Source organism: Phyllostomus hastatus, unplaced genomic scaffold, assembly GCF_019186645.2.
Source record: "Phyllostomus hastatus isolate PE091 unplaced genomic scaffold, TTU_PhHast_1.1 phas_scaffold_55, whole genome shotgun sequence".
Taxonomy (NCBI): Eukaryota; Metazoa; Chordata; class Mammalia; order Chiroptera; family Phyllostomidae; genus Phyllostomus; species Phyllostomus hastatus.
The window spans coordinates 10653530-10674910 of record NW_025334035.1 but is presented as its reverse complement, the minus strand read 5'-3'; the positions used below and the strand labels follow the sequence as shown (position 1 = coordinate 10674910).

Genomic DNA, 21381 nt, shown 5'->3' with positions numbered 1-21381 from the left:
CAGCATCCCCTTGATTGGTCTTCATCACTGCAGTGGTGTGTAATGAACAATGCATTTTCTTTACAGGTTCTAGTGAAGCTTTCTCTCTTTTGCTGGGAGGACAAAAGAGTGTGCTTTGTGAACTTATTAAAAACTAGCCTGCCTGTTAGAGCCTACATGGTGACTCCAAGTACAGTGAATACTCTGGTGATCACAACAGTCACAGGAAGCAGGCGAGAGCACACTCCTGTAGCTGGACAGGGTGGGCTGGGTGAGTGCTCCTCAGATTCATGGCTGAGGCTGAGAGTCTCCCTCAATCAGCCAGAGTGCTGCAGTCTGAACCATCACAAGTGGGTGACTGCAACTTTATGTAGTAGAATATTCTGCATGGTGTGGGCCCAGCTCCCACTGGAAGATGCACAGGACCCATGCCCACAGATAGGTTCTCCTGTGGGGAATCAGGCCTACAATGTACCTAGGTCACTATGAGTCTTGCTTTTTGCTAAAACTCCCTCACCCTGAATTAAGGACAATTACTACAAAGCAACTTCCTAAAAACCATGCTAAACCTTCCAAGGATGAGTGTAACTGGTTCAACTACTTTTCCCTTTTCATTTGCAAATATCCCTCTTCTGTGATGTGATTAGCAGCATTGGCTCCATTGTTTTCTGTATAAGGTAACCACCTAAATTGATCCTGTGCATAGTTAATGAGGACCTTCTTGTAATGTGCCCAGTAAGACAATAAAAGCTCACTGGAGCAAGGGCTGAGGCTTTTGCTCCCCTTGAGAGAAAAGTCATGCTGTCCCTTCTCCTCCATCGGACTCGGTAGTCCATGTGAATGTCTAATTTCATCCATAATGATGTAGACCCCACAAGCTGGGGTCTGCATCAACTTTGCTTTAACTGAAGACTCTCCAATAGCATTAAGGTGCCTTTGTAGCTATAGTGAGGTTACTGTCAGGATGGGCAGGGTAGGACAAGGCGGCGGCTGGACTACAGTCAAAATGGCAGCTGGACTACAATTACTCATGGTGGCTGAACTACAACTGGGAAGAGATGGCTGATGTCAAACCAGGGCGTGAGAAGAGCCACCAATGATGTGTTGCTGCTTTGTTCGGAGGGAGCCAATCACCAGCCCCCACGAAGAGGGCCAACCAGAATAAAACCCCGCTGTGTTCTCTGCACTGCATGGACTTTTCTCAGCTTTATCGCTGTGTGGACAGAGAAAGCCTCTCCTGGGAGCGCACAAACCCCAATAAAAAGCTTTATACTGCCTAACTTTTATGTCTGATTAGCATTTATTTCCTTGGAGGAGCTTAAAAAAACCCTTTCAGTTACATTAGTTAGGTGTACAAAGTGGGAAGTATGTTTAGAGCACTGTGAAGACTGCTGGAGAGCAGTCAAGCACCTACCAAATGCCATTTGGGCACCCTCCACGTTTTGGCTTTCTGTGTGTGTGTGAATAGATTTTCAGTTCATGGAACGAAATGGTTAACGGAGGGAAGTTCTAGCATGGGAACCAGTCCAGACAGAACAATCAGGGACATGCATTCAAAATGGGGTATTTACATGACCCATGAATATATAATATTTACATATGTTCCATAAATGACCGAAAGACCAGGATTTTCTGTCAGTCCCTGCACTCACTGTGACATGAGGTCATCGAAATGTTTCCAGAGTAAGATGAACACTGTTTGGTTCTTGGTGTCTACCTCATGTTTGGATTCTTTGAGAACAGTGTGATCATTTCTAGTCCTGTGACAAACTCCAGGGTTTTGTGCACAGAAAACAAGATGACTTTCATCCAGCCCTGCCTTGGGGCCTGAATGTCCCAATGGCTGGGGTCACGGGCCTCCCAGCTTGGTCTCACAACTGGTCTTCGAGAAAGAAATAAGGTTGTTTCTTGGAAGCTGGTCTCATCCCAACCGGGGCCGTTTGTGTTCCTTAGACCTTTCCTCACCTGCTTTTCCAGGCCTTTGTGGGCTCTCTGTTCTTCCTCCATAGATTTCATCTTGCTATCCTATCTTAATTCTTGGACTTCTTCTTTCAGTGCATAGACAGTATCAACAAGACTCTGTTCTTCTATCACTGTCAGACCAATGCTGCTAGTGTTTTCAACTCTATTTTTTTCTTCTTCTGGATGCAAAGCTTGGGGAGCAGCTTCTTTGTGTGAACTTGAATTGAGTGTTTGTAGTATTTTGGCACTTGTGCTATTAAGTTTAGATGACTTCCAGAATCTGTGTGTCTCCTTCCAAAGCAGCTGTGATTTTTCCCAGCGCAAATTCAATGTCTGAAGGCTTCTACTTGGGTTTGTGCTTATGTGGCAGCTTTTCATGTGCTTGGGACTCAGTTACTTACAATCCTCCTTGAGGCAGAGAACAGCTAAGGGCCAGAGGGGAGGTGCGGTGGCAGAGAGCTCAAGGTTGGTGGTGTAGCAGTCTTTGGAGGCTCTGATACCCTAGTTGATAGCAGTGTGTGGAGCAGTATGCTGGGAGGTGTGGGGCAGCATGTGGTAGGTGGGCGACAGCTACACCAGAGTGCTGCCACTGCTTGCTGGATTGGTGATTGAATGGGAGGAGAGCATATGAGATGGCCCAGAATGAGACTTAATGGTGAGGTTGCTGATAGATGCAGCTTTCGTTTGCTTCTGTAGATGGTCCACCTATTCATCGAGATCCTGCTGGTTGTTGCATGGCATTCATTTCCACCTACTCATGCTCGCTGATATTTCAAATGTATTTCTGTCATTTTTACTGTCCTCAAGCTTTGTGATTGTCATTCCTGTCATTGGCAGCTTTCCCTGATAGAGAAAACCATTCAACTTGGGACTGACAGACCACATTACCAAAATATTTAGGAAGCGTAGAAGTTATCTTTCATTCTTTTCCTCACTTTCCGCACATGGAAGCATGACCTGGGACATGTAAGTGATGTTGCCCAAGGGTCAGTGTCATCTCCCTCCCAGCTCCAGATGGCTTCCCTCAGGATCTCGAACTCCTTTTCTGAAGGTCTTGACCCTGGGCTGCAAGGGTTTTTGAAGGCAGTCATGGCTTTTTGAATATCATCTATCTGGATGATAATCTTCCATGAGAACATCCACTGCAGATAGCACAATAAACAAGGTAGAAGACTTTCATCTGTGGCATCAGATTTAAAATGCAGCTGCCAACCTTTTGCTGAGTTCCAGGTAACTTGCTGCATTCTTCTAAAGACTGCATAAGTATTTGCTGGGAAGAACATATTCTTCTAGCTTTTTCATTAAATATAAAGTACTCGCAGAACTTCACTTCTCTTTGGTCTGCAATGGCCACAGACATGTTGAAAGAACAATCTGGAGTTCTTTATAATATTCATTTTCTGTTCCCCAAATATTCTGTAGCACCACATCATAATAGCTTTTGTTAATGGCAGTTGCATGAAGTCCTGTGGGAGGCTCTCCAATGTTCTGGACTTGGGAGACACAGGCTTTTCTCCAGGCTTCATATCTCCTTTCCTTCTCCAGAATGACAAGGATGACATCTCCTTTTGTAAACAGAAGTTTGCCATTTGTCTGCTGGAAGTTAAACTTTGTTCTTATGACCACTTGGCTGTTGCTATTATTCGTTATCTGTCCAAACTTCAACACCGGCCCTGGAACAATTTTGAAGTTCATCATGTGAAGGCTGGGGTCTCAGGGAGTCAGAAGGCTTTATCTGATGAGATGAGGGCAGGGTACACACAGACTCACTTCCCAGTCCAATGTCTGTTTTTACTTTATTTAGAGTCACTAAGGAACTGAGGATTTGTTAAAATGCTGCCCCCAGTACAGATTGTTTGCATCAATGTCTCAGGTGCAGGGAGGTCTACAGCCTCTCAGGAACCCCCACATGTGGCTCAGGCCCATGCCCCATGCTTTCTCCTGGGCTCTGGGTAGATGCTCTTTTCTTCCCCACCTCCAGGTGGCACCAGTCTCAAGCCCCTTCCTTCACCAGGCTTTCTTGATTGGTCTTAATAGTGGCTTATCTCTTTTTTTTCTTAGAAGTATTATATTTTTCAATTTTACATGGTTTTTCCTAATTGAATATGATTCTATTTTTTTGTTTTTCCATTCCTGTGCTTATTATTTTATATTAGTTTTTGCCATTTCTTCCTTTGATCTCTAATCATTTCTTGCTTTATTGATACTATGACACCTGTTGCATAAGGAATTAAAATGGTTATATCTGTTTGAATTATAGCCTTTAGAATATGACATAGCACTTTTTGACTGAATCAATTCTTCTTTCATTGGATTTAATTTTTATGAATATTTCATTACTATCCTGTTTTCTTTTTGTTTACATTTCTTCAATATGCCTTTTACTTTACTTATAACATTCAGAACTTATTAATGCTCCCTTTCAGCAATAGTTATGTATTCTTTATTGTGCTCTCTCTTTTAATGTTTTGGAATACTTATATCTTATTATTGTTTCAGCATTTAAAGATTTTTTAAATCTGAACCCAGGCATGTGCACTACTGGGAACCAAACCAGCAACCTTTCAGTGCACAGGCCAGAGGTCAGTCCACTGAGCCACACCAGCCAGGGCTAAAATTGTCTTAAAAGAAAATAATGATATCAAATAGGATTAATCAGAGTATAAAGCACATCTTTTAATTTATAAAAGAAAACCCGATCTACTGGCCAAGATGGAGGCATAGGTAGACACATTGTGCCTCCTCGCACAACCAAAACTAAGGACAACAAACATTTAGAAACAAAAAAGCCCAACCAGAGCAGAGAGAAATGAACTGAACGGAAGTCTGACAACCATTCATCCAGACCGGTAAGGAGGGGTGGAGTCGGAGGCCACCGAGAGGGGTCGAGGGGCCCCGGCAGGAAAAAGTGGTGGCTGGCAGACACGGGCGTGCAGGTTGCAGGCGGCAGTTGGCTGACCCCAGACATGCAGGTGCAGCTGACGGACCCAGTGGCAAACCCTGGGTGCGGCAGGCAACGAGCAGACTCAGTGAAGTGTGCAAGGCAGCTGGCTGTCCATAGTCACACATTCGTGTTCAGATAAACTAGGCAAAAATGGGCAGCGACACAGACTGCGCAACCCAGGGACCCACCACTGGGAAATAAAGCCTAAAGGCACCGATTGAAAACACCTGTGGGGGTTGAGGCCGGGAGAATCTTCCAGCCTCACAGGAGAGCTCCTTGGGGAGACCCACAGAGTCCTAGAAAGTACACAAGCCCACCCACCCAGGAGCCAGCACCAGAAGGTCCCAATCTGCTTGTGGGAAGCAGCAGAGGGGACTGAAGTCCTAGAGAGAGTGGAGCAGGTGACATTGTTCCCTCTCAGACCCCGCCCCCACATACAACCCAGTGACTGGGTTGCCACACCCTGGTGAACACCTAAGGCTCCGCCCCTCATACGTAACAGGCTCGCAACCAGACCAAAGTGGGGGTGGGGGAGATGGCTCAAACAGAAATGAAAGCCTTGTGGCCAATACTTGTAAGTGAATGAGAGATAGCCAACCTATCAGATGCACAGTTCAAAGCACTGGTGATCAGGATGCTCACAGAATTGGTTGATTTTGGTCACAAATTAGATGAACAAATGAAGGCTACAATAAGTGACATGAAGAAAAATGCACCACAGAACCAATAGAGATGGAAAGAAAACTGGGTTTCAAATCAATGGAATGGACCAGAAGGAAGAAAGAAACAACCAAGCAGAAAAGAATGGAGAAATAAGAATTCAGAAAAATGAGGAGAGGTTTAGGAACCTCCAGGACACCATTAAACATAACAACGTCCGACTTATAGGGGTACCAGAAGGGGAAGGGGAAAAACAACAAGTGGAAAAGTTATTTGAACAAATAATAAAGGAGAACTTCCCCAATCTGGCAAAGAAAACAGACTTCCAGGGAATCCAGGAAGCTCAGAGAGTCCCAAAGAGGTTGGACCAAGGAGGAACATGCCAAGGCACGTCATAATTACATTAGTTAAGGTAAAAATGAAGGAGAGAATCCTAGAAGCAGCAAGAGATAAGGGGACAGTCACCTACAAAGGAGTTCCCATCAGACTGTCAGTTGATTTCTCCAAAGACACCTTGCAGGCAAGAAGGGGCTGGAAAGAAGTATTCAAAGTCATGAAAGGCAAGGACCTATATCCAAGAATATTCTATCCAGCAAAGCTATCATTTATAATAAAAGGGAAGATAAAGGGCAGAAATGTTTCCCAGATAAGGTCAAGTTAAAGGAGGTCATCATCACCCAGCTCTTATTATATGAAATGTTAAAGGGACTTCTCTAAGAAAAAGAAGATAAAAAATATGAACACTAAAATGACAATGAACTCACAGCTATTAACAACTGAACATAAAAAACAAAACAAAACAAAAATAAACTAAGCAAACAACTAAAATGGGAAGAGAATCACAGAAATGGAGATCACATGGAGGGTTATCAGTGGGGTAGGGGGAGGGGAGAATGGGGGGAAGGTACAGGGAATAAGTAGCATAAATGGTAGGTACAAAATGGACAGGGGGAGGTTAAGAATAGTATGGGAAATGAAGAAGCCAAAGAACTTATATATACGACACATGGACATGAACTAAAGCAGGGGAATGTGGGTGGGAGGGGCTGTGCAGGGCCGAGGAGAATAAAGAGGGGAAAATGGGACAACTGTAATAGCATAATCAATAAAATATATTTTAAAAATAATAATTATAATGTATCTTGGCATGAATTTCTTTGGATTAATCCTATTTGTGGTTTGCCTAGTTTCTTGCGTCTGAGGGCTAAGGTCTTTTGTCAAAGTTGGGAAGTTTTCACCCATTGTTTTTTCAAAAAGTTTTTCAGTCCACTCTCTTTCTTCTCTCCTTTTAGAACTGCAATGATACAGATGTTGGACATTTTTGTTATTGTTCCACAGGTCCCTGAGGTTGATTATTATTTTGTGGTCTATTTTCTCTATATTGTTCAGATGGCGTTGGTTATGTTGTTTTGTCTTCAAGTTTAATGGTTTTATACTTGATCATCTCCACTCTATTACTGAGCCTCATTAAGTTTTGGATTTCTGACATTAGCTCTATAATTTTTATGTATTTTTTAACATTTTTATTTCTTTGATAAGTGTTGGGAACCGCCCTGACTGGTATCAGAAGCTGAAACCCCCGCCTAGGCTAAGGCTAAGGGAACGCCCTTGGAACCAAAAGCCAGCAAGGAGACAAAAGCTTATCTTCCTGGCAGGAATGCTGCTTCTGCTACTTTATTCATGACTGAACCCCAAAAAGCTTGGTCGGTTAGCCAAAGACGGGTAAGATTCCCCACGGGGGGAACGACCTAAGCCAGGCACGATCACTTTGGGAGGCCCCCCAAAAGAAGGACTTTGGGGGCTGCAGCAAAAGGGGGTGATGGACCCTCGCTCCTCGGCTTTGACATAGCCTGAGTTCTCAGCATCTGGGAAAAAAACTTCCTTGTCTCTCGGTTGCCTTAGTTCCCTTGCTCCACCTAAGCCTGAAACAATGACAGGGTGGTGCAACTCGGTACTGAGAAGTGCGGATTCCCCGGGGTGATCAGGCCTAAGAAAGAATATGTAAATTACTGTGAAACCTTCTTTGTTTAGAATGCTCTCAGTTGAATGAGAAGGGTCTTAGGAGGAAGTTATTTTGTTCCTCAGTCTTACAGCTCTTTGACCCCCCAACTCAATAGACTGGCAGAGTTCTTTGTTTTCTATAGCTCCTTACTTCCCCCTAATGAGTACTGTACTTTACCTGAATTATTATGCAAAATGAGCCCAATAAAAGCAGGTATGGATGGTAAATCGGCACGCTCCCCACTAGGGGAGGTGGCCATTTTGTCCCTACTTCTCCACAGAAACTAGTCTGTTTCTGTGCATGTGTTGTTTTTTCTCGTGTGTTTTGTCGAGCCATCCACAGCGTTCCGTGGTCACTGCTGGCCGGTGACCCACGCACAACAGATAAGATTTTCTTTTTTCATTTGTTATAAAGGAATTTGTACTCACTTATTGAGACATTTTTATAATGGCTGTTTTAAAATCCTGGCTAGGTAATTCCAACATCCGATTGAGCTTCACATTGCTGTTAACTGCCTTTTCTCATTCAAGTTGTGATTTTCCTGGCTCTTGGTATGACAGGAATTTTTGCAGTATTAGACATGTTGGCCATTAAGTTAGGAGACTCTCTAAATGTTTAAATTATGTCAGAAACTCACGCTGTTTAGGGTTAACACACACATCAGGGCTTATTTTGTAGCCTATTTAGTTGTAAAAGGCTTTGTGGTGCTATGCTTGTCTGCTCTGTTTATCTGATGCTGCTATAGCTCTCACTAGCCCCTGCTGGTGCTGCCTGAGGAGGCAGAAGGGCTTTCCCAGACCAGCTCTCTAGGGGTCTCTAAGTGGGACACTCTGACCTCTGGGCCCACAGAACACTTCAGAGGCTAGGTGCTTATTGTAGTGGGATCCCTTTCACTGTAGCCCCTGGCCATGCCACATCTCTTGGTGAAGGGAGTCTCAGATCTAGTATGTAAAGAAAGTGCTTCTTGAGCTGAGCAATTTGAGGTGCACTTTCCCCTTTTCTGGTGTTTCTGGTTGCACAGTGTCTTTGGATGAGGGAGTAGTCTCAGGTCCAGCAGGGAAGAAGGGCACCCACACTGGCTGCTTATTATTGGGGGTTTAGGGACTTCTGATTGGTTGTCCTTCCAGTTCTGCCAGGCTATATCCTGGGGTTGTCATTGGGACTCCCTTCTGATCTGGGGGAAAAAATGAATCTACCTGGGATTTAGGGATCTAGGTTGAGGATTGTGAAGTGTTGAGAGCCATCCTGCCTGGTTTCAGGAGCTATAACCCCCCAACCCCCATGGCTAAGGCTGAGTGAGCGATCTTCGGACCATAAGCCATTAAGGAGACAAAGCTTATCTCCCTGGCAGGAGCGCCGCTTCTGCTCCTTTTACTTCGCCCATAACTGGCCCCTAGTGCTTGCTCGGTTAGCCAATGACAGGTAAGATTCCTCAAGGGGGGAACGACCTAAGGCAGACATGATCATGTGGAGGCCCCAGGGAAGGACTTGGGGGGCTACAGCAAAAAGGGGTGATGGACCTTCGCCCCTCAGCTTTGACAAAGCCTGAGTCTTCATTCTGTCTGTGAGAAGTCTCCTAATTTCTTGGCTATCTTGCCTCCTCTGCCTGACTTAATCCTGAAAAAATGACAGAGGGCGGTGAGCCCTGTGCTGAAAAGGGCGGGTTTCCCTGGGTGATCAGGCTTAAGAAAGAATATGTAAAATCCTGTGAAATCTGCTTTGCTAAGAATGCTCTTAATTAAATGAAAAAGGGCTGGGTAGGAAATGAGTTTGGTCCCTTAAGTTTTGTAGCCTTTTAGATGACAGACCCTGACTCAGAATAAGACCTCATAGTTCTTTGTATGCTGTCTATTGTTTGATCCTTACTGCCTGACAATGATTAATGAGCTTTAACTGTATTCCTGGACAAACAAACCCATTAAAAACCTATCAAGGCAAGGACTGGGGTACTCTCCCCTAGAGAGAGTGGCCAGGCCACTCGGAGACACCCTCCCCTTGAGAGGGTAGCTGTGCTGTCCCTTTTCCTCCACAGGACTCAGTAGTCCGTGTGAATGTATCTCATGTCTCATCCATAATGCCTTGGACACTGCGGGCCGGTGTCTGCATCAGTGAAATGCTGTGTCCTTATTCTGTTGTGTGCAGGGCTTTGGGGAGAAAGGGTTATATGACATCTTGAACTACACTGTTTCTCTGGTTTTTTTTTTTTTTTTTTTTTTTTAGTGGTGTGGTTACCCATCATTTATTTTAAAACCAGTTATTTGCAAATTGTCAAAATAGGCAATATGATATGACAATTACCAACCATAAGAGAACTCTTTAAAGCACATTTTATTCATTATGCTATTACGGTTTTCCCAGTTTTCCCCCTTTATTCCCCCTCCAACCTGTACCCCACAACCCTCCAACATCCCCCCCTTAGTCTATGTCCATAGGTTGCACATATAAGTTCTTTGAGTCCTGTTTCCTATACCATTTTTGACCTCTCCCTGTCTATTTAATGCCTACTAATTATGCTTCTTCCCTGTATCTTTCCCCCGTTTGTCCCCTCCCGCTCCCAACTGAAAATCCTCCATGTGATGTCCATTTCTCTGATTCTGTTCCTGTTCTACTTGTTTGCTTAGTTTTTGTTTTCATTGTTTTTCTTTTCTTTTAAGTTTATTTGTTGATAGTTTTGAGTTTGTTGTCATTTTACTGTTCATATTTTTGATCTTCCTTTTCTTAGATAAGTCCCCTTAACATTTCATACAATATTGGCTTGGTGATGATAAACTCCTTTACCTTGACATTATCTGGGAAGCACTTTATCTGCCCTTCCATTTTAAATGATATCTTTGCTGGATAGAATATTCTTGGATGTAGGTCCTTGCCTTTCATGACTTCAAATACTTCTTCTAGTTCCTTCTTGTCTGCAAGGTTTCTTCTGAGAAATCAGCTGATAGTCTAATGGGTGCTCCTTTGTAGGTAACTGTCTCCCTTTTTCTTGCTGCTTTTAAGGTTCTCTCCTTGTCTTTAATCTTGTGTAACTTAATGATGATGTGCCTTTGGGTATTCTTTGGATCCAACTTTTTTGGGATCTCTGAGCTTCCTGGACTTCCTGGAAATCTATTTTCTTTTCCAGATTGGGGAAGTTTTCCTTCATTATTTGTTCAAATAAGTTTTCAATTTCTTGCTGTTGTTGTTCTTCTTCTGGAACCCCTATAATTCGGGTATCGGAACGTTCCAGGTTGTCTCAGAGGTTGGTAAGACTCTTCACTTTTTTGAATTCTTGTTTCTTTGTTCTGTTCTGGCTGGATCTTTATTTATTCCTTTTGTTCCAAATTGTTGCTTTGAGTCCTGGTTTCCTTCCTGTCACTCTTGGTTCCCTGAATATTTTACTTTATTTTATTTTGAGCATCTTTTATTTGTTTTGTTTTGTTTTCATTTTTCGACCAAACTCAATCAGTTCTGTGAGCATTTTGATTACCAGGGCTTTAAATTCTCCATCAGATGGGTTGGTTATCACCTCATTGCTTAGCTCTCTTTGTGGGGTTTTGCTCTGCACTTACATTTTGGCCCTCTTTCTTTGTTCGGGGCCCCGTTAAGTGGTAAGGGGGCAGGGCCTTAGGTATTCACCAGGGCAGGGCAAACCTCTTTGCTGGGCATTGGCACTGCCTGTGGGGCAGGGGCCAAAGAAGGAACAATGCAGTTCACCTCCTCATCTCTAGCTCACTTTTCAATGAATTCTCATGTGAGACAGGAGTTTCTCCCATCGCGACAACTGCTGTAGTCCACAACCACCTCTGAGTCTCAGTTTCCCCTTAAGTCAGCCCCTCCTGCACAGACTGCCACCTCGCCTCACTGCAGCCAGCCCACCCCCACGGTCCACTGCCTCACCATGGTTTATCTCTGTCTGCTGCCTTACAGGTCTGGTTGCTATGTCTGACTGTTTCTTTGATTCTGTGGTTGTCGGAGTTCCATGTAGTTTGATTTTCTGGCACTTCTGACTGTTTATTGATTTTAGATTGGTTTTTATCCTTTTGCTTGTGCAAGGAAGAGAAGGGTTTCTACCTATGCCTCCATCTTGGCCAGAACTTCTGTTCCTCTAGTCTTAAAGCTCCAAATTAGTATGCCTTTCTTTCCACCTGTCAGAACTCTCCTTTTGTTGTCTTTTGTTTTATTTCCAGCATTTATATTATCATTGTGCTTAGTGGGAAGGAACAGAAAAAGACAAATCTATGCCATTTTGTCTAGAAAGGAAGCGATCAATTACCTTCTAAAGATATTTAAATTTCTAAGACAATATCTTAATTATTATATTCATACAGGGTGGGGCAAAGTAGGTTTACAGTTGTTCAAATGGGAAAAATACAATAATTAATAAGTAATAATATAAGAATAAACTGTTTCTTGTACTCATCACTGTAAACCTGCTTTTGTCCCACCCTGTATGTTATATAAATAATTTAACTGGCAAGTTAAATTTGTTATATAACTGGCAAGTAAGTGCCAATACTTACTGGCACTCTTCATCCTTTTCTCAATTTGTCTTCCATCCAGCATAATTTTTTTCTAAGGACTTCTGTTAATATTTTCTGTATCTGGAGATGAATTCTTTCAATTTTCCATTTCTTCAGAATTTTTCATTTCATTTTTGTTCTGAAAGACAATTATCCTGTGTACAGAATTCTAAGTTAACAGTTTCTTTTGTCACTTTAAAGACATCACTCCAAAAACATGTACAGTAAAATGACAGCAAACTCACAATTATTAACAACCACACCTAAAACAAAAACAAAAACAAACTAAGCAAACAACTAGAACAGGAACAGAAACACAGAAATGAAGATCACATGGAGGGTTAGCAACAGGGGAGTGGAAGGAGGAGAGAGGGGGATAAGATACAGAGAGTAAGTAGCATAGATGGTAGGTAGAAAATAGACAGGGGGAGGGTAAGAATAGTGTGGGAAATGTAGAAGTTAAAGAACGTATATGTATGACACATGGACCTGAACTAAAGGGGGGAAATGTGAGTGGGAGAGGGTATGCACGGTAGAGGGGAGTGAAGGGGGCAAAATGGGACAACTGTAATAGCATAATCAATAAAATATATTAAAAAAAAGACTTCGCTCCATTATCTTCGCACTTTCATTGTATCTGATAAGAATTCTGCTCTCAGCCTTATTTTTGTTCTCTATAGGACACATTTCCATGCCCATCCCATCCCCAGCTGCTTATTAAGTTATTTTCTTTCTCACTGGTTTTGAGCAATTTGATTATGTTACAATTTCCAGTTTTGTCTATTTTATATTGTTCTTGAATTTATTGAGATTCTTGGATTTGTGGCTTTATAGTTATTATCAGAGTTGAAAACTTTCAGTCTTGTTTATTTCATTAGGAAGAGGTAATATCATCTATTAATGTCTGTCATCTCTTAAAATTCTAGAATTGATGAGTTCCTTAGAAATTAGATAGTACCATACTTGTCACTTTTCTTGATAACTACAATGTGTTATAAAGTAAAATGCTCATGTTTTTGTTTATTTTTTAGTAGATTAGCCAAAAATGATCAGGTCTTTCTGATAGGGGACTCAAGATTTGGAAAATGTTAGCTTAAGGTAAAAAGCTGTAAGTCTAGCAAATAATGTGTATGTTAAGTTTTTGTTTCAGAAACTATAGATAAGACCCATCCTGGCTCCTGGGAAAAGCAGCCGACCTCCTGGGGCACTGACAGAGGATTACCTCCTGGGGAGGTCCAAACCTTTGTTCCAGGAAGAGCAGGCAACCACCCCTCCCCCTTGGAAACAGCTAACTGCCCAGGACAAGAATGTTGCAGCTTCTGAATCTCAAAGCCCTCACCGCACCTTGTTTGTCCTTCCCCCACCCCCTTATAAAAGATCGGGCCAGGAAAGAGAAGGGAAGATGGTTTGTTAGGGTATGAACCCGCCATCTTCTCAGATTGCTGGCCATCTGAATGAAGCGCCCATTGTGGTGGATACCGGGCCTGCAATATCCATCTTGGCTGTGGATGTTCGTCGAAACATGCTAAAAACATACACAGAGACAACCAGGTCTTGTGGGGGAATTGAGACAGAATGGCCACTCCTCACGTGGGGAGCACCCTGTGTCCATACCCAAGCAGATTTTTATTGAGAAAACAGACTTAGTTTGTGGATTCACAGTCTGGCAGAAAAGATTGAAAGATGTAAACAACTTACAAAGGTTTACAAAGGTAGGGACAGCACTCCTGCTGAGAATCCAGGGAAGGTTTGGGGTTTTTAACATATGAAAGAGGTACAGGTTCCAAAAGTTTCCGGCCTGTGCTTTTAAATTCCAAGGTAATAACATCCTTCAGCAAACAGATCTCACAGGATCTTGCATATTGTATGTCCCAGGCCTGATTACCCCAGGGGTCTGCTGTTTCTGGCCTGGGCTGGTTTGCCCCTGCAGGTCTCAGAAGACAAAGGCAGCCAGGAGACTTGGATTTCTCACATCCAAGTACAAAGACTCAGGCTTTGACAAAGCCAAGGGAGCAGGGGTTGATGTCTGATCACTCCTTCATTTCCACAGCCCTGTGAGTCTTGCTTCTGTCATTCCTTCGTGAACGTGTCTGTCTTAAATTCATTCTCTATCCAAGAGAATTGTTACCCATCATTGACTACCATTCAAGCCAGGGAAATAAGTTTTGTCTTCTTCAGTGGCTCCTGGTCCAGAGGTCTTTCACTCAGCCTAAGTCACTGGGGGTTACAGCTTCCTGAGACCAGGCAGGGTGGCCCGCAACAGCCCATAAAAGATTCAATCCTGTCATTGCTTATTGGATTTGGTAGTGACAGGCAGCCTGAATGCAGGTGTCTTTTCTAGTTATATTTCTAAGGCTTAACCTTCAATCAGCTCTTCTGCACATGGCTAAGAAGATAATTTTGATGCAGATCCCAGCTCATGGGGTCCACGTAGTTATGGATGAAACGAGACATTCACATGGACTACCGAGTCCAATGGAGAAAAAAGGACAGCATGACTTTTCTCTCAAGGGGAGCAAAAGCCTTGGCCCTTGCTCTGATGAGCTTTTATTGTCTTACTGGGCACATTACAAGAAGGTTCTCATTAACTATGCGCAGGCTCGATTTAGGTGGTTACCTTTTACAGAAAACAAAGGAGCCAATGCTGCTAATCACATCACAGAAGAGGGATATTTGCAAATGAAAAGGCAAAAGTAGTTGAACCGGTTACACTCATCCTTGGAAGGTTTAGCATGGATTTTAGGAAGTTGCTTTGTATTAAAATTCTTCAATTCAGGGTGAGGGAGTTTTAGCAAAAAGCAACTCATAGCGGCCTAGGTACATTGCAGGCCTGATTCCCCACAGGAGAACCAATCCGTGGGTGTGGGTCCTGTGCATCTTCCAGTGGGAGCTGGACCCACACCACACAGTGGCTTCCCACAAATTCGGTGTCCTGGAGTAGAGATTTTTAATAAAGGGTAAAAGTAGTATTACCTGCTCATACTTTACTAATTGCTGTATACATTGCCACAGGCTCTATGTATGTCAACTTGATACAGTAATTTCAGGTTGTGTAAAATTACTTGACTATGCTGTTACAGAAAAGATGACTCAGACAGCTTCGGAGTTTGAGAAGTGGAGTTTTATTCATTCATGTGGACCCAGAGGAGGCAGTCTCCAAATTCTGGGCCTTGCTTATGTACTTGCTGTAAAGGCAGAAGCGGGAGAGGGGAGGAGTGCAGTTTCTGGCGGGAAGCGGATTACAGGAGCAGAATGCGGAAGTTAGCACGCTGATAAAACAAGTGCTGCTCTGGCTTAAGAGGGCAGTCTACCTAAGATGGCGGCCGTCAGGGCAGTCCTGCCACATTCCCCCTTTTTGATGCTATAAAGTGTTTTAGTTCTTTTAGCATCACTTATACCTGGCTATACAGCTGAGGTTCTGGGGAAGGCTGCAACTGCTGATACTGGTGTTGGTACCGCTGGAGAGCTAACATTTTGGAAGGGGCCCTACGAGTCACCGTGGCTTCCAGGTGTTGGACTAAGGTCTGGAGGATGCAGGGCCCCAGGGTTATGCCTAGGAGAATTATGAGGATGGGCCCCAGGACAGGTATTATCCATCTTAGCCATGTTTGTAGGTTGAATTCAAAATTCCAATCCTTTAGGCCTGTTTTTTAATGTTTTCTTTCCTAGTCTTTTCAAACTCTGTCTGACTTATTCCACTCAAATGGCAGTGTCACAGGTGGGCACAGGTAACCAGGTTCTTAGTGATCGGGACAAAGAATTGAACCGAACACCAGAGTTCATAGTAGAGAACATGGGAGCAGGCCAACTCCAAGCAGAGATTGACCTCATGGGCTGGAGGGACTCTATTCTTATAGGGAGGACCCTTTCTGGCTAGTTTTGGTGGGCTTTTACTCAGTATATACAAGTAGTTGCATTACTTTAAAGTTACTGCGCATGTGGTTTCCCATGATCCTCCCTGATTGGCCACCAGGGAAGAGGGTCCCACAATGCTACCGAATTGACCCCGTTTCTCCTGGGGTCCCCTGTACTAGGTTCACCTTTCCCTAAGACAGAGAATTATAGCTCTCCATGCTAGAGATTGGTGAAAAAGAAAAGAGATATTTATTCAAGTTATACAGACTAAAAGTAATGACTTAATGTCTTTGTTAAAATCCCAAAGTCCCTTGAAACACCCACAAACACACATAGTCCTTCCTTCCCCCCTTTGCCCAGTCTGGGGTACCGTATCTCAGGAGAAGAAATAGAAGTCTGTGGCTTAGGCAGCTCTCAGTTTTTCCTAGTAATTTGTGCTCAGCTGGCAGGCCTTCCTTAGTTCCCAGCACCATTGGTTGTGTTGCCAGGATCTCCAGCTAAAGCCTCATGGTGATTCTTCTCATGGCTGCGGGGGCGGTGGGGGGGAGGGCCGTGATCCCCCTTTTGGGGAGAGTGGTGGCAGCAGTAGCAGCAGCAGCAGCGCCCAGAGGGCTAGCGCAGAGCTTATTGTGTCCTGGCCCCAGGTCCAGAGCAGGTGGCTGCAAGGTTGGCCTGAGGCTCCGAGAGCCTGAGCGGTGAGCCCGAGTGGTGAGCTTGGGTGTAGCACGCCAAGGCCTGGCAGTGGCTGCGGCGGCAGGGCGGTGACCTGGTGCTCCCAAGTCACTTACTGGTGGCCCCTTCTTGTGGCTGCAGCCGCAGAGCTGGCTGGGGCTTGGAGCCAGGCAGTAGAGGAGCCACAGGCGGCTGCATCACGGATGGTGTCTGCACGGCTGCGGGAGTCCCCACTCTGCTAAAGCCACATGGTTCTCTCCTCAGTGGCTGCTGTTCTCCCTGAACTGCCACAGCTGCATGGTTCTCTCTTCAATGGCCGCCAAGTCTGGGTTTTAAATCCCCGCGCCAATCTTCCTCTGCAGCTCCATTTCCGACTCCTCCCACACTCGGCCTCACATGCCAGAACTCATATCATTCCAGCTTCACTGGGCTGCCATCATGAGTCTGGGCAGGCATGGCCCCATGTCATGGAGCCAATCTTCTCTGAGCTGCCACGCAGGCGCTGTAACTCAGGGGACCTGCCTCCCAGTTACATCTTGGTGGAGAAGTTACTTCCATTCCCCTGGCTCAGAGCTGGTCACAGCTATTTAACATATCTATGCAACCAGTTAAAGGTTGTAGATATGCTAAATGACCACACCAGAGGGTAGCTATAAGGCTGTTGCTATGTGAAACAGCTCTCAATGGCTCTGCTCCATTTGTCCCTTCCCCTGGGGTGGAGGGTGAGGACACTCTATATATTTTTCTAATATTTCCTGGACCTTGAGTTCTGAACTCCATTACAAATCCTTTTGGGGACCCTTTGGATGCACCCTCCTACAGCAGTAATAATTCTAACATATTTGTTTGTCTGGGGTCCCATATGCCTGACATATCTGGGTCTGATATCCTATGATCCCAGACATCACCCTAATCCAGTATACCTTCCCTCCCCAAATACAGAGGGACTGCTGTGGCAGAATGCAACCTGATGGCATGTTGGTGGAGGAGCTGAAAGCTGACCCTGGGAGATAGTAGGAGACCACTCCACCACTGAGCATAATCCTACTCCCGGGGGTATTATATTTACAGGCTGGGGCTGAGACAGGAGCTGCATTTGTCAAGCAAAACATACAATAAATCCAAATGCAGAGACCAAACAGATATAAACTGTTCCCGGGGCGATCCACTCCACGGGATTCCATTCTGCTGGCGTCACAGTCACTAGTCCAATTCCCAATACTCTTGTGAAGGTGCCAATTAAAGTCAGGTATCTTGTGGAGCAATGGTCCATTCCTTGGTGTCTTCTTTACTGGTTGGCATTCTCTGGAGCCTCAGTGTGGGTAGTCTAGGTGCAGGCCTAGTCCTCGGGTCCTCAGGATCTGCTGCTTCTTCCATCCGTGTAGTAGGTGGCATCAGGTCGGGCCAGGGGCTGGTCCTGGAGGTCTGGCTGGCTGGCGTGAACTTCTTCAGTTACTTTGAGACAGTCATGGTCCAGCTCCCCAAGTTCTGCCAGTAAGTAGATGACCAGATTGACTTGTTTTACGGTTTTAACATGTACCCTCAGGTTCTCTAGGAGAATGGCCTGGTACTGAGTTAGTCGAGAGTTTGACAGCCACTTATGTCCCTGCCCGGCGAGGAGACTGTTCACCATGTGTGGTACGGGGAGATTGATTCTTGGCCTAGAGTTAACTTGTCTGCCTCTTTCAAGAGGGTCATGGCAGCAGCGACTGCCCTCAGACAGGGCAACCAGCTGGCGGTGACATAGTCTAACTGCTTAGACAGGTGAGCCACTGGGTGTTGCCATGGTCTGACAGGCTGGGTCAGGACTCCCAGGGCTACTTTATTTCTCTCGTGGGTGTACAGATCAAAAGGCTGCCTGGATCTGGCAATTCAAGGGTAGGAATATCACTGAGGAGCTCCTTGATATCTTGGAAGGCCTTCTTTTTATTTTCTCCCCATTTTAGGGGCTTGGTATCTGTCCGGACCCTTCAAAGCCTGGTAGAGGGGCCTCGCCATGGAGACAAATCCTGGTATCCATATCCGGCAAAAACTGGCTGCTCTGAGAAATTACCGCAATTCCTGTTGAGTGCGAGGGCGGGGGGAGGGGGAGGAGGGAATCGGGCTATGACGGGTTTTCTTTTAGTGCTCAGGGCCTTCTCTTGTGAGATGAGGAAGCCTAAGTATTTTACTTGTTTCTGGCAGATCTGTGCCTTCTTCCAGGACACCTGATACCCTAATTCAGTCAGGTGGTTCAACAGTGTATGCATTCCCTCCCAGCACCATTCCCGGGATGGGGTCACCAGGAGGAGGTCGTCCACATACTGCAGAATTGTCAGGTCTGGCTCCCCCTTGGTGAGGGGCTTCAGGTCTCTTGCTAGGGCTTCTCCAAATAACATTGGGGAGTTTTTTAACCCCTGAGGCAGTTTAGTCCAGGTTAATTGAGTCTTAACCACAGTGTGCGGGTCTTCCCATTTGAAGGCGAAAATGGGTTGGCTGGAAGGTGCCACAGGAATGCAGGAGAAGGCATCCTTCAGATCAAGGCAGGTAAACCACATTGCTGTTGGGGGAAGCTGGCTCAAGATGGTGTATGGGTTCGGGACGACTGGGTGGAGGATGATGGCTGCTTCGTTGAAGGCCCGGGGATCCTGGACAGGCTGGTACCTGCTCTCATCTGGCTGCCATCATGGGTCTGGGAAGGTGTGGCCCCATGTCATGGAGCCAATCTTCTCAGAGCTCCCACACAGGTGCTGTAACTCAGGGGACCTGTCCTCCAGTCACATCTTGGGCTGGGGGGAGTCTCTTTCCATCCCCCTGGCCCAGAGCATGGCCACAGCTATTCAGCATACCTAAGTGACCAGCCGAAGGCTATAGGTATGTTAAATAAATGACTATGCCATAGATTAGCTGTAAAGCTGTTGCTGCACAAAACAGCTCTGCATGTTCTTGCTCTGTGTGCCCCTTCCACCAACTTACACCTGTGGAGGAAGGGGTGAAGACATCTTAAAATCTCCTGGACACCTTGAGTTCTGCACTCCATTTTAAATGCCCATTTGGGGTCCCTCCTTTTGGCTTCACCTTGTAACAATCTCTCCTTTCAGATATACACCCACTTTAAATTCTTTTAAAGAACAATGGACAAAGGTCTCATCTTCTTGTAAGTACTTCCAGCTGGATATGGAAGTCGTCCTACCTACCCATGGGTCAGGGGTGCCCTGAAAGGGAAAGGGGGTGTAGCATGGAGGGAGTCCTTCCTATAAGGGGAAGGACCTTGCAGAATCCTGGTTAGTTGGCTGTCACCAGGAAGTCACAGGCTTGATGTCCAAAGACTGGCATTACTGGACCGTTGGCATCCTGGTCATATTCTGGAGATGACACATTTGGACAGAGTTGGAAGGCACAATTAAATCATAACCACTAAATGACAAAGGCAGGAACTTAAGTGAAGAATGGCTTATCTGGAAGAAGGTGTACAAGGCATGCTACATCTACCCAAAACTCTCGTGGTCCACTATACTTCACTCGGGCTGAGGGGAATATATTAGGATTTCCCTCCTTTCAGATTTCTGGACCCTTTCTGTCCAAGCCATCAAGACAGAAAAGGAGAAATCAGTTCTAAAGTGAAGCCCACAGACCGCCCTAACCATTCACCAACCCAACCACTTAGTTCAGCCAAATCATTGTTTCAGGGGGCGATAATGGAAAGTGGGCTCCTTAAGTGAGGCCTATATTGCAAGCAATCACTAATGTAATGAAGTCATAGGCATACGTCCTATGAAAACAGAAGAACACACAGGTTAATTCACACAATAATCCCCAAACCAGTCTCTGTGCCTATGAGACTGTCTTTTGGGAAGACATTCAGTTGCAAGGTACTTCCTGCAATAACATTTAGCAATGGCAATTTGACAGGTCATCCATACCTGTAAATTGTACATCTTTGGTGATATTACAAACCCAGTTTCAACTTTCAAATGAAAACAAACTTTCAAGACAGTTAGCTGCACCGTTCTGATGTCCAATACTGAGCATTGTGATTTTCCTTGAACCACAATTTTTCTCCTTAAGATCACCCTCACTGTTATTAAAGGGACTACTTTGAGTCCCGCTTTTCATTTTGACTGTTCGTTTGCATAAACACACCAAGAGCAGCCTGAATCACTTATGATCTTTAATTCCGCTTTGCTAGAACTCACACAGGGAACCTTTAGATTGGCTTCTCAGTCTGCCCCTCAGGGCACAGAAGCTGAGCCACACATCCGCCACCCGGCTTCGCCTGTACCAGTTGTTTCACTCAAATCCTTGAGGCTTCCATTGTGCCTACAGGTTCCTTTTTGGCCATCTTTCAGAAAAGTGACCTTCATTCCTTCCCTGGAAAGACTGCCATGAACCATACAACAAACCAAAGTACCAGGCTTTTCTCATGGGCATACGCTCGCTTCACAAGTCAATCCCAGTTCCTCAGGGCTTTCTGGTGACGACCAGAACCCTACATGCCTCCTTCAGGTGTGACGTTCCATTCAAAGTCTTGGTTAACAAAATCACTATTAATGACTGGTCTTAATTGGTTTTATGCAAAGAAACTTTATGTCATCACTCACTCCTACAGAATGCCAAATTCTGGAGGGATCAGGTAGGGAGAAAAATACAAAGCATGAAGGAAAATCCTTTCCCTTTTGATATCCACCAGGCTTCTCAAAACTTCCACTTCCACAGACCTTCTGCAACATTCACAAACCCTCTATTCTTTCTTTCATACATCTTCTGATATCCACCAAGATTGCATCTCTATGCCTTATACCTTCAATTACTAACACCACATAATTCCTTCC

General features: G+C 44.8%; 1 pseudogene; it reads right to left on the bottom strand.

Annotated features, from left to right (window-relative positions):
- Positions 1-1692: 1692 nt before the first annotated feature.
- On the bottom strand, positions 1693-16768 carry LOC123809517 (annotated as a pseudogene).
- Positions 16769-21381: the final 4613 nt, after the last annotated feature.